We start from the raw sequence: 12,056 nt of genomic DNA on the forward strand, positions 1-12,056 counted from the left end.
GTGTGTGTGTGTGTGTGTTCATGCATTCATTCAACAAACATTAACTGAGGATCTACACTATGCCAAGTTTTCTAACCCCTGGGAAAAGATGAGTGAATAGGTAGAGTCCCTGCTCTCAAGGAATTTACAGTGTTTTGGGAGAAACCAAAGGAAGTGATGACTTTCCAGTTACAGAGATAAGCAGGGGGGCCAGGGGAGTGTATGGAGTGAGCCTCTCCCGGCCCAGGGGAAACTCAAGAAGACTTCCAGAAGAAAGTCAAGTCTATGGTGTATTCCAGAGGATCTCATTCCAAAGGAGTAAAAGGAATGATGGCAAGACGTCGATTTTAGCAGAGCCATAAATATGTGGCTAGGTCAACACAGAGAGAAAAGTGTCCTTTCAGAAAACTCTAGGCATTTTCTTAACACATTCTGCTGTGAGACCAAAGAGCAAGGCAAGTGATAAAGGAAACTTCGCTAACCGCTTACAAGCCCCCAATGCCCCACTCTCCAAGAAGAACTGAAGATGTAAAACTTTCCCTGTGATGCAGTTTCTTGCTTTCCCTCCTTTGGGTGAAATCTTGGGCCAGTTCCAGACTTTTCCGGAAACTTTCAGGTAATAACAAGCCCTCGAGTCAGTTTTAGTCATCAGACAGATCCATTTCAGTAATTAAAATACCAAGTCCTATGCAAGAGTCAAAACTGTGAACTTCATTTAAAGCTTTTTCCCTCTCTTGAGCAGTGGCTAGGATGGGTACTCACAGTGGGAGATGAGGGTGTAGTTTGCAGTTTTGGGCCTTATTTCTCCTCACCCCTGCGGGCCTTGCCATGGACCCCAGCATTGAGGAATGGGGAAATGGATTAGTTTGCCCCCCTTCTGGCCAATGTGCATGCTCAGGGCTGACCCTCACCGGGGCGCTGTTGAGCATAACTCAGATTGGTGCCCTGAGCAAGTCTAACCGCACCCTTCTAGCTGTGGACAAAGCACTTCCCAAGGTCGGCAATTGCCTCTTCTTTTTTAGCCAAACACTCCTCCCTACCCCCACCACTTCTTCCCTAGAAACTCTCCTGGATAGATTTAAAAACGGCTCCTGGTCCTTTCTTCCCCTTAAGAGGCAGGTCTGGTCAGCACCACGCACAGGTCTGGTCAGACTCCCTTTCCGTAGAGGCACGGCCACCCCCCGTGGAAACCGAGTCTCCCTCTGCCTGTCAGCCTCAGCCTGAGCCTCCACCTCTTCCTCTGGGGTCAGATATCACGGCACTGTGCCTGGCAAAATTCAAGGGATGGATCCACCCAGGATTCTCTTGTCCCTTTTTGTGTGAGGTCATGAAGGACACACTCCTCTCTTCCAGGAAGGAGTAGCAAAAGTGCCCCACCCCTCCAGGAAATTTCTTCAGAAAAGTCTTTCTCCTTTTCCAGACCTCCAACATTGTTAGACCATTCATACCAGGGTTGAACTAAGGTTCACAACATTACTATTAATGGCTGCCTTCTTTGTAAGTCAGGTAGGTCCCCTACTTTAAAAGATAGGAGAAACTTTCCACCTATTTCCACCTATTTTTTTTTTCTTGGCTTGTTAAACTACAAAGAAAACACAACAAGAATTCTTTTTAAATATCTTGTCATGCACGACATGTATACAAAGAGCTTGAGCTTCATCTTGGTGAGGGAGGGATTCTTAAATTTGCTTAGTAGTCTTGAGTGTGTTAACAAGGACATGAACCTTGATTCAACAGGCATGTCCTTGATGCTGTCTGTTAACTTCCCCCACCCTAAGCCCTACCAGCAACCACCCCTAAGAGGAAGGGATGAGTTTTTGGTTGTCAGCTCCCCAAATGCTGCCCCCAAATAAGGGGCAGTGTCGATGGAATCGAATTGGACTGGGATAAGGAAGGGAGGTGGAGGCTCGGACAGAGCATGCCACAGTCTGAGCCCCCAGCGTATCACCTTTCTTTCTTCTCTTTATTACCTTGGCTCAGGCAAACAAAAACATTCCTTCGACAGCTGGGGTGAGGGTCCAGAAATAGGTTGGGGTTTAGGTGAAGTGAGGAAGCAGTGGGCATTCTTTGGATCTGCAGATCTTTCATGCTCTTGTCACAGCTTCCTCATCTGCCCCATCTATGTTCTCTGGATGTACCTTCTCTGTCAAATCACATTTCATGTCCCTTTCTAGGAACCAAGAAATAAAGCTGCCCCAGGCACGACCCTTCAGGGGAAGAGAGTGGTCTGGCATGGCTGATAGCACCACGACCTTCCCGTCTGTGCTTCCTCCTCCATCTGTCCAGGAGCCTCCCTTTTTGGGCCTCTGCCATCAAATCACATTTCTCTGCATTACCTTTTTTTCCTGCTCCACTTCTAGTTTTCTTCTTCAATGTTGCTATCATCTTTTTTTGGCCATTAAATCTTTACATTGTCTTTCTAGATATCTTAAAAGAATTGTCTCCCTATTTCTTTCTTCCTAGTTTGTCTGTTTGCCTCTTATTCTGTTCATCTAACGTAATTTTTAGATAGAAAGGAATGATTGGAGCCTGAATTGGCTGAAGGTCAACACAAGGGCTGAGGATAAAGCTCTGATTTTTTATCTTGCCCAAATTCCTATCCTAAGGGGTCTGGGAAGTCATGCCCTATAAACCATAAATTCTCATTAGATAGGTTTTATTTGACCCTGTATATCGTGACTTACTTTCCAATTTGACTCTGGCATAGCAAGGAAAAAAATTAAAATATTTTACCCTGAAATATATTTCCTTGTTATACCTTGAAATTGCCCTGCAAAGTTGCTTGTGGGAAAAATCCACATCATATAGAGAATCCCTTTTCCCCTTTGTTTTCTTCCCTTTTTTTCCAGATCCAGGAGATAATCAACTAAGAGCCAGATACCCTTTCAGGTCTCATAAGAAACATTTTACAACCTGCTCTGTCTCTGAAGTCTGCTATCTGAGAGATTCCTCTGCAAAATAAAACGTTGTCTCCACAATCCTTTACCTTAACCTGAACATTCCTTTCCATTGATCCCAGGTCTTCAGATAAACTCAACCAATTGTCAACCAGAAAATGTTTAAATTTATGTATAGCCTGAGAGCCCCTGCTTTGAGTTGTCCCAACTTTCTGAACCAAACCAATGTATTTCTTAAATGTATTTGATTGATGTCTCATGCCTCCCTAAAATATATAAAACCAAGCTGTACCCTGACCATCTTGGGCACATGTTCATAGGAACTCCCACGGGCTGTGTCATGGGCCATGGTCACTCATATTTGGTTCAGAATAAATCTCTTCAACTATTTTACAGAGTTTGGCCATTTTTATCAACAGGGCAATGTGAGAATAGAAGGAAATGGACAGGGCACCATTTTGCCCCCCTAGAAGCAACTGGTTCATCCAGGATCATGCTGCCTTCGAAAACCACCTGGAAATATCTTCCCACGTTCTCAGATGCCCCAGCCTCCAGCCTCTGCCTCCACCACTCCCGTCACTAGCCATGAAAAGAATGACATCTAAAGGAGGGGGGGGGTTCCCTGTTTATCATCCTTACCATCTCCAACTGGGAATAGAAAGAAGTTACCCACTGTCACCTTCTTGAACCCTCCTTTGATTTGCAAATTCCCATAGGATGACTCCTTAAAGGACACTCTGCTCCCTGACTGACTCCAGCCTCCCTTCCCACAATCCACCCTTCCCTTCTCAACAGTAACACTTCTCGGGGCGGGGGTGGGGGGGAACTAATTCTCAATTGAATTTGAGTTCTCAACACTACCAGGAGTTCAATATAAGATAAAGCTCAATAAATATTTGCTAAGTAAAGTGATTTTCATCAGTGAATTTAGATAACGAATTCTGGTGTGTTTTCATGTATCTATTAAGTCAGTCAGTGGAAAGCTGACTGAAGCATGAAGGAAGGATAAAAAAACTGAAGACAAAGGAGAGAAACAAGTAGATGAGTGCTGGGTCTGGTTTTTTTTTTTTTTTTTTTTAAATTACATGAACCCTAAAGCTGGAGCAGTTTTCTACAACTCTGGGCCTGCACTGTTCTGGGCCCCACGAAGGAACGTTATTTCCTGCAATAAACTGATCAAGACCAACTCCAGGTCCCAGTGAAGGAAAATCTGGGCCTAGCTTTTACACTTGGTCCTAGGGTTTTGACCTGAGCCATGATGGGACCATTTTTCTAGCAATGTAGATTTTTTTTTTTTGTAGTTCCCCTCCCTCCCACCAATATCTTGTCATGAGGAAGTCTGGTTCAGCCTACAGTTGAAGGGCCTCAGAAGATGAATTTGTCATCAAACAATAGTTTAGTGAAATTCCTGAGAAACTAGACATCCTCATGTGATTTACTCAGTAGATGTTAATTGAAATGGGAAGAATGTTATATTCCAGGCCTTATGGTGGGTGACGGCAAAGCCAACATAACAAGCTTCTTTCTACTGTGAAGAGCTCTTCTTTGTGGTCATTGTATCAAGGCTAAAAAGTCAAGGTGAAACAGCCCCCAGCCCTTCAGTGCTCTGGTTTTGAAGACTTGGTCAATACAGCAAAGCATCTTCTAATTTCAAATCTCTTCCCTCCCTCCTGCTGCCTCTGGAAGAAGTTCTGTTGGGACGAGCACAGAGGCCTGGCTTTCCACTCCAGGGCACAGAATTGGGACCTCACACCAGGCCAAAGGCCAGAAATTGCAAATGAAACAAGCACCTCACTCCCTCATTGTACCAAGGTGAGACAAGTTCCTGAGTTCAAGAGCACTTGCTGGATGGTGCCTAGAGGATACTAAGTAGTATCCATACCCTTCCACAGAAGCATCAGCTCTGAATTAGAGTCACTCATTTCAAAAGCTGAAGAGAGAAGTTATCTGGGGAGATTTCAGTGGCCCCAAGCGATCTGACTTGATCCCAACCACATTTTTTACTCTTTCGTTTCCATGTGTACCAGGAGCCCGCCTGGGCGTGGGGTTTTGTGATGTTTGTGAGGCACATTTCCAGCTTTTTAGGTATCTTTCTGGCCTCCACACCAAGGCCAGAAGCCCTTCTCTCTCCCTTCTGTCTCCTAAAACTTCCCTCATCTGCCGTTTCTTTGCATTCCCTCTTCCTGCTCCTTTCTGGGTGCTTTCCTCTATGCGTTTGTCTTTGTGCAGGAGCTGTGAATGTGGAGAAACATAAGCAAGCTAGGGACAGATGGTGGCCTCAGTGGGACAAGATATCATGGCTAGAGTCTCGCTCCTGCCCCTTGCCCTCTCTGAACCCCTCCAGGTCTGTGGCATGGATGCCTCTGTTTATGCCTTCTGCTGGCATTCTTGATCTGTTGCTTGGTCCCCCCCACCCCCCATCACTGCTCTGTACTCTGGATTTTCTCCCAGGGGATGCATTCAGTTCTTTTGCTATTTTTCTGCTGTTGTCATTCTTTGTTATTTCTATGTCTGGTTCTTTTGTGTGTGTCTTTATGCATCTTTCTATATAGCTATCTCTCTCCCTACCTAACAGTTTCTCTTTCTCTAGTGGGGAGATCGTGGCTCATCCATTTGACTATTTCTTTCATAGGAAGAACAGGACATGGGGATGGCTATAGCAGGATTAGAAGGCAGGTGTGGAGTTGGACACCAGCAAACAGCTTCTAGGCCGGGGGGGCCTTGTGCCCTGGAGGTGGTGTTTCATCTCTTGGGTGCCTTCTGGCCTTGCCTTTTCCTTTATCACTCTTCTTTCACTTTTCCAGAAAGCAAACCATCTGATACCCTCCCCACTGGCTCTCTGTCTTCTTCTAGCTGGGGATTCTGATAACGGGGTTTCCCTCTCCAACTGTGGATCCAATTATTAGAACCACATGCAGAAAGGCCGATTCAGTTCGGGGAGTATCTAGTCTTTCAGGAGGCTTCTTCCCAGGAACTTCTTAAACCCAACCCCAGCCACTCACAGACTAGAGGCTTCAAGGATTTCTTCCATTTGCCATCAAAGAGATTGACTCCCTATGTTAGCTTGCAAACTCAGCTTCAACTGTAATGTCTTGAAAGCTACTGGACGCGATTTTATAAGATTGCTTTTAGAGGAAAAGACACGGTTTCTCATTCATTTCTGAATCCCCAAGACTTATTAGAGTATCTGTCTCACACTAGAGCTTCCATGGATGTGTTTTAAATAACATTAAATTATTAATGCCCAGTTCCAAAGGTGCTTTATGAATATGAGTGACAAGGCAATACCCAAGATCCTGGGGGCAAAAATGGTAAAGAATCCAGGATGTAAATGTCTGTATGGACAAGAGTAGGAAGAGAGCAGAAATATAAATCCATGAGTTCTAGAAGGAACTGGGCATTAGCTTGTCAGGTAAGGAATAGCTTCAGTGTGTCAGGACATCTGCAACTGAGGAATCTTAATAGATCCCAGGCAAGTGGAAATCAGTGAGTTAGTGGTGGTAGAAATTCCCAGACTGTGCCTTCCCAAGCAGGTGTAGTCAAAACTACAGACCAAGACAAGTTCTTTCAGCTCTTAATGAGAAAAATGGTACATATTAAATTTATGGATTTAAAAAACATGCTTGTGAAAAAGAACAGAGTCCACAAATGCTCCCTTCAAAATAGGCATTCTCATTTTTAGCACAAAGTCCCGTTAGTAAAGAAATGTGGGTTTCCCAGGGAACCCAGGGCTCAGTATGAGTTAAGTCCCGACACAAGAATCAGTCCAAAGAAGTCGGCTGGAAATGAATTGGGAGTGATCAAAGCCAAGGACCAGGAAGGTGGGGAGTAATCTCAAGGAAAGAGAAAAATGACATAAAAGGATGATGACCGGTGGTTTGGGCCACCAGAACAAGGCCCTCTTTTTTCTTTTTCTTTTTTTTTTCTTTTTTGGAGACAGAGCCTCACTCTGTCACCCAGGCTGGAGTGCAGGGGCACAATCTTGGCTTACTGCAACCTCCACCTCCAAGGTTCTAGCAATTCTCCTGCCTCAGCCTCCCATGTAGCTGGTACTATAGGCACATGTCACTATGCCCGGCTATATATATATATTTTTTTTTGTATTTTAGTAGAGATGGGATTTCACCGTGTTGCCCAGGCTGATCTCAAAATCCTGGGTTCACGCAATCCGCTTGCCTCAGCTTCCGAAAGCACTAGTCAAGGCACATTTAACAGCCTAACTTTGCCTTGTCTTTCTTAAAGGAGCTCTGCTAGTAAGTCATTCGATAACTTCCTGCAGCATAGAAATGGGGTTATGGACAAGCTATTGCTGGAAAGCCATTCTTTCTCCTACCTTGGGGCAAGCAGCTCACCCTCCTTCCTTGATTCATATACATCCCTTCTAGGAGTGAAAAAAAACCTCAACGGTTGGCCCTAATTATTGTTCTTCATGGGGGCAATAGGGCCCCAGGCCCAAATCCTTTACTTTGGGGAATGGCTATTTTGAAGGGAGAGTTTGTGGGCTTAGGTCAATCTAATAATTCTCTTCAGTCCAAAGTCTGGGATGTGGCCTGGTTTAGAATCAGATAGGGATGAAATCCTCAAGGGAACAACAGGAGGATGGAAGCCTAGCCACTGGCCTCACAAGGACTTGAATTCCTTTAACCGCTGGCCACTCCCCTAACCACAGCCCTCTCTCTCTGTGCCCCACATCCTGGACTCCAACCTACACACACATTCCAAAGTATGAGTTGTTGGGGGGCTAACTGGGAGCAAGCCACAGTCCCTCCCTCTGGCAAAACGCCATCTTTTCCTTTCCTTTTCCCTTAGGCAGCCTTACTGGGGCTCATTCCAAATGGAGTTCCTCTCCTTCAGAAACTTATGCTGAGGATCAGAAGGGGGAACAGGCAAGTCAGACAGTGATTTGTTCCCAAGTGCCTCTGACCATCATGGTCTTTAATTTCCATCACAGTTCTCTTTCCAAAGCAGGATTGGACCAAGGTATGCGTTCTCGGACAAAAGCTCCTGGATCCCCATGCCCTTGACCCAGCTCTGACTCTTCAGACCCCAAATCCTCTCTCTCCTCCCTTTCTTTCCTCTCCCTTCACCTCCCTCCTTCTTCCTTCCCCTCCCCTTCCCCTCGCCTCCCCTGCACTCCACGTCTGTTCTCTTCAGGACTCTGCTGCTCTTTTCTGCTCTTGCTTTCCATACTTTCCCTTGCTGCACCACATCCTGCACATCCTAGAGAGAGCAGGATGCAGGATGCGGCTGTATTGGTCTACATTAAAATTTTAAATTGTCTACAGCATGACAAAATAGGTACCGTGAAGCAAGAAAGGCTCATGGATGGTCCAGGGAGGACAAACAACCTCCTTCACCTGGCCTGTTGCTTGAGTTTGAGCTCCTCAGCCAGATTGCTCTCACTGCTGCCTTCCTTCCTTCTTGGAAGGAAGGCTCCACAGACTGGAAAGGGATGGTTCACAAAAGACAAACTCCTGACCTTTCAATTCCCTTCTCTTGGTTTTCTAGTTTCTACCTGGAAATAGCAAAGAGTTCCTGATCCAACAAGCACTGCATTTCTCTCTCGGAAAAGCCCTGCCCTCTGGAGTGAGAGCCTGTTTCATTGCCATGTGCTACTCTGAGGATAGGCTATCTCCAAAGCCATTTCCATTAAAGAGGTTGCCAGGCCTTGCAGTCTTTTACTATGGCTGCCTTGGTGACTCTCCTAGGTGTCAGGGCATAAGGGACACTATATTGCATTTAACATGGGGCCACAGGATTACACACTTGACTGTCTGTATGCCCCCTTCAGACTGGGAGCTTACTGCAGGCAGGAGGTTCTCCCAAGGCGAGGACTCAGATCCTTCTCTAACTTTGCAAATTCATCAATGAAATGTGTGGACTATCCTAGAGGAAGTTAGCTGGAGTCAGAGGCCACCGATGAAGGAAAAGCCTGTCAGAACCAGACTAGTCCTGGGCCCTAGACTACAGGATAGGATATCTTGCTTTTTAAATTATTGTGATTTGGATGTTCCTGAGCAGTCTTCTGCTTCTCTGAACCCCCATTTTAGACTGTTCTCCTTCTAAGAGAGTTCTACCTGGGACCCGCTTAGAAGGTTTCTCGAGGCTGCCTGGGCTTTGGAAGGGAATAAAGTGAGAAACGTTAGGGTTGGGCTTTTGCAGAAGTTAGGAAATCGCCTGACCATCAACATCCACCCACTTTGTGAAAAGAAGCCAGTTCCTGACCCTGTATCTTTTTCATTTCATTAAGAAATGACCACTACTAAGGAAAAGCTTTCTCTGGAAAAGAAACTCATCCACATACCTTCACCTTTCTGCTTTTGAGAAAGTTTAGGTCTCTTTGGAAAGGACAGACCAGGCAGGAGGAGGAAGGACTAAAGGGTAAGAAGGAGGGAGACTTCCCACACAAGCATGGAACTGTCTGCCAGGCCCATCCAGGGTGGAGGTGAGCTGTGACCAAAGCCACCCAGAGCCTGCTGGGCAGGGCTGTGGGTCTCTGGCTGCCGAGGGGCAGCAAATGAGGGCAGCAGCAGGAGTTGAGCCTGGAAAGGTCGAGCACCTGTCCTAGGTACCCTGTGTGCCGTCCCCATCCTCCATCTGGATATTTCCTCCACAAGTAATCCCTACATATGGGCCAAGGTTCAGCTAACCTGGCTGCTTTGCAAATTGCTTGACTCAGAGGATAGTAGCACTGTCATACCCAGCCAGGCCTCTGCTCTCACGCTTCTTTCTCTCTTCTCTTCAGTCTTCTTAGTTAATTTGGGTCCTGTACCTGGCCAGAAGGTAGCAAGACAATTGGTGGCCAAGAAGATGAGCCAGTCTAGATAAGGCAAGTAGCTTACATCTCTGAATCACAGGGAATACTGCTGGTTCTATCCCAAGAGAGACCTGCCCATCCCTTTTCCTTCCTCCACTGAAAATCTCTCATGACTCAATTTCTATCTCTTTAAACCATGCAATTCAGAGGAATTTGACTCTTCCCTTGGAAAGCAGCCTGCCTAAGGCTCACTATGACCAGTGACTTCGTGTTTTGGTCTCTGTCTTTCTCTCTCCCCCCATGGCTGTGGCTCTCTGCCCCTCTGGGTGCCTTATTTCCACCTTTTCTGTCTCTATTATTGTCTCTGATTGTATCTTCCCCACCACTGTCTTTGTTCTGTCTCTCTCTCAGGGTGGCTTTATCTCCCTCTGTCTCAGTCCACAAACGTAACCACAGGAACCTCTGTCTGTGTCTCTCCAGGGTCCCCAGGTCTCTAGGCATTAGATGAAAATACCCTCCTCTGGCATTCCCCATTTGTAAAGAATGTGTCGGGGCCCCGCAGAAAGTGACAGCAGAGAGGGTTCTGGACCCATGTGTCTCCTATCCATCCTCAAAGCTGAAGGGAGGATGCCCTCTCTTCTCCCCATGCCATATCTAAAAGATTGCAATGAAACACATGTGTTACAAAATTTACCATTTACTCATTCCCCAGTCCTGGACTTTCTAAACATAAGGAAGCACCATCTAAGTGATACTCCAGCCTCACCCCAGCTTCTCTTGGCCCCCGTCGGGAGCCCCTAAGACTCCCATTGGCCATCATATGGGCTGTCCCATCTTCTGAAGAGCAGCCCTCTGTCCTCTGCCCTTCAATTGGGAACACAAAAGGAGGCAGCTTCCAGATACAAGCCCAGCCCCTGTAGCACTGATCTCCCCAAAACCTGGATCTTGGGGTCTTCCCTGCTCCCCCTCCTCCAGTCCTGTGCTGGTCACAGGAAATCTCTGATCCTTGTTCCTGATAAGCCCATATAGCATCCTCAGAACTCCTAAGAGACGGAGTTTCCAGAATTTCAGGGCATTCTCCATATTGGACATGTAGCCCTGAATATTTCTCCTGGTCTTTAAAATGCTGGTATGGCATAAAGGTGGACTGTGGCACTTTAGTCACACAAAATACCGTCTCCTTTAAGACTATGAGACCTTGATGGGCAGAGGCCTGCTCAGTCCTTGCCACCTCTAAACTATTTTCTAATTGAAGTGGTTTTCTAGTGACATTTAAGCTACTTTTGCGATCTAAAGTTATTTTGGTTCCCTATGAGGTACAGTAGAAGAGATAGGCTATGGGGGCTTGACATCTGAATCTAAGGAAGGCCCCAGTGACCATCCCCAATCCCCCCTCCCCATGAGGACTGTATCTTTCCCCAGGATGCAATGAGCAACTTGAAATTAGGGACTATGTATGTGCCACTCACTAATTTATGTCTCATATCAAGGCCAAGTTAATAGCTGTTCGGTGAACAATACATGAGTGAACGGAGACATGAGTGTGGGGTGTGGTGGGTTGAGACAGGGAAAGAAAACAGGCCCCAGCATTGCTTGTTCCGGTGCCATGTATACAGGCAAGTCATGAGTGGCAACTTTGGTGAGACCCTGGGTTGGGGTCCAAGATGACCTGAAAGTGGCAGGTCACTCACGGCTCAAATACTCAAAGCAGCTGATCCAGAGCAAGGCTCTTGGGAGCAGGCTGAAGAGCAACCCTCCTGGAGCAGGCTGCTGCTTGTTTCTTGAACTGAACTATGATTCGGCCATTTTTCAGGCACCCCAATCTTGTCCTAGGACCCCCTTTTTTTCAGCCCCAACTGCCACAGGGGAGCTCGGAACTGTCTCTCAGCTCTGGTCTCTCTGGGGGGCCCTGTCGGAGGCAGAGCTCTCTGGCAAGAGAAGCTGGGGAGCCTCACTCTACTTGAGGGATCTCCTGTGTCCAGGGCCAGCCCTCCTCCCTTATCTGTGGGTTCTAGGGGTCCAGAGAGGGCCATGTGGTGGCACTGACTCTCAATAGCCGGGCTTCCTGGGGACCGACTTTGGGTGCATATCACGCAACTGCTTTTCTGTGTAGTTTCTGTGCACAGGGCAGCCCAGTCCCACCCCAGAGGAAGGGCCACCCCTTTTCCAGCCTGCCTGCCTGGGGTTGAGCCAGGGCCCCTTGCCTCCTCCTCAGAACTGAGCCCCCCAGGGCTGCCAGAGCTCCAGGGAAGTGTGAGGGGGATCCAGGACCCGCGCTCCCACCCCTCAGCCCCCAACAGTCTTTCTCTCCTTGACATCACCTATGCAGCCATGTTCCTCTCAGTGGGAAACAGACTGCAGTTAAGATGGAGATCTTTTTGAGAGAAAAAAGAAAAAAGGTATAAGGTCGTGAGCACTCTTCT

The sequence above is a fragment of the Cebus imitator genome, unplaced genomic scaffold, assembly GCF_001604975.1.
Source record: "Cebus imitator isolate Cc_AM_T3 unplaced genomic scaffold, Cebus_imitator-1.0 Scaffold19, whole genome shotgun sequence".
NCBI lineage: Eukaryota > Metazoa > Chordata > Mammalia > Primates > Cebidae > Cebus > Cebus imitator.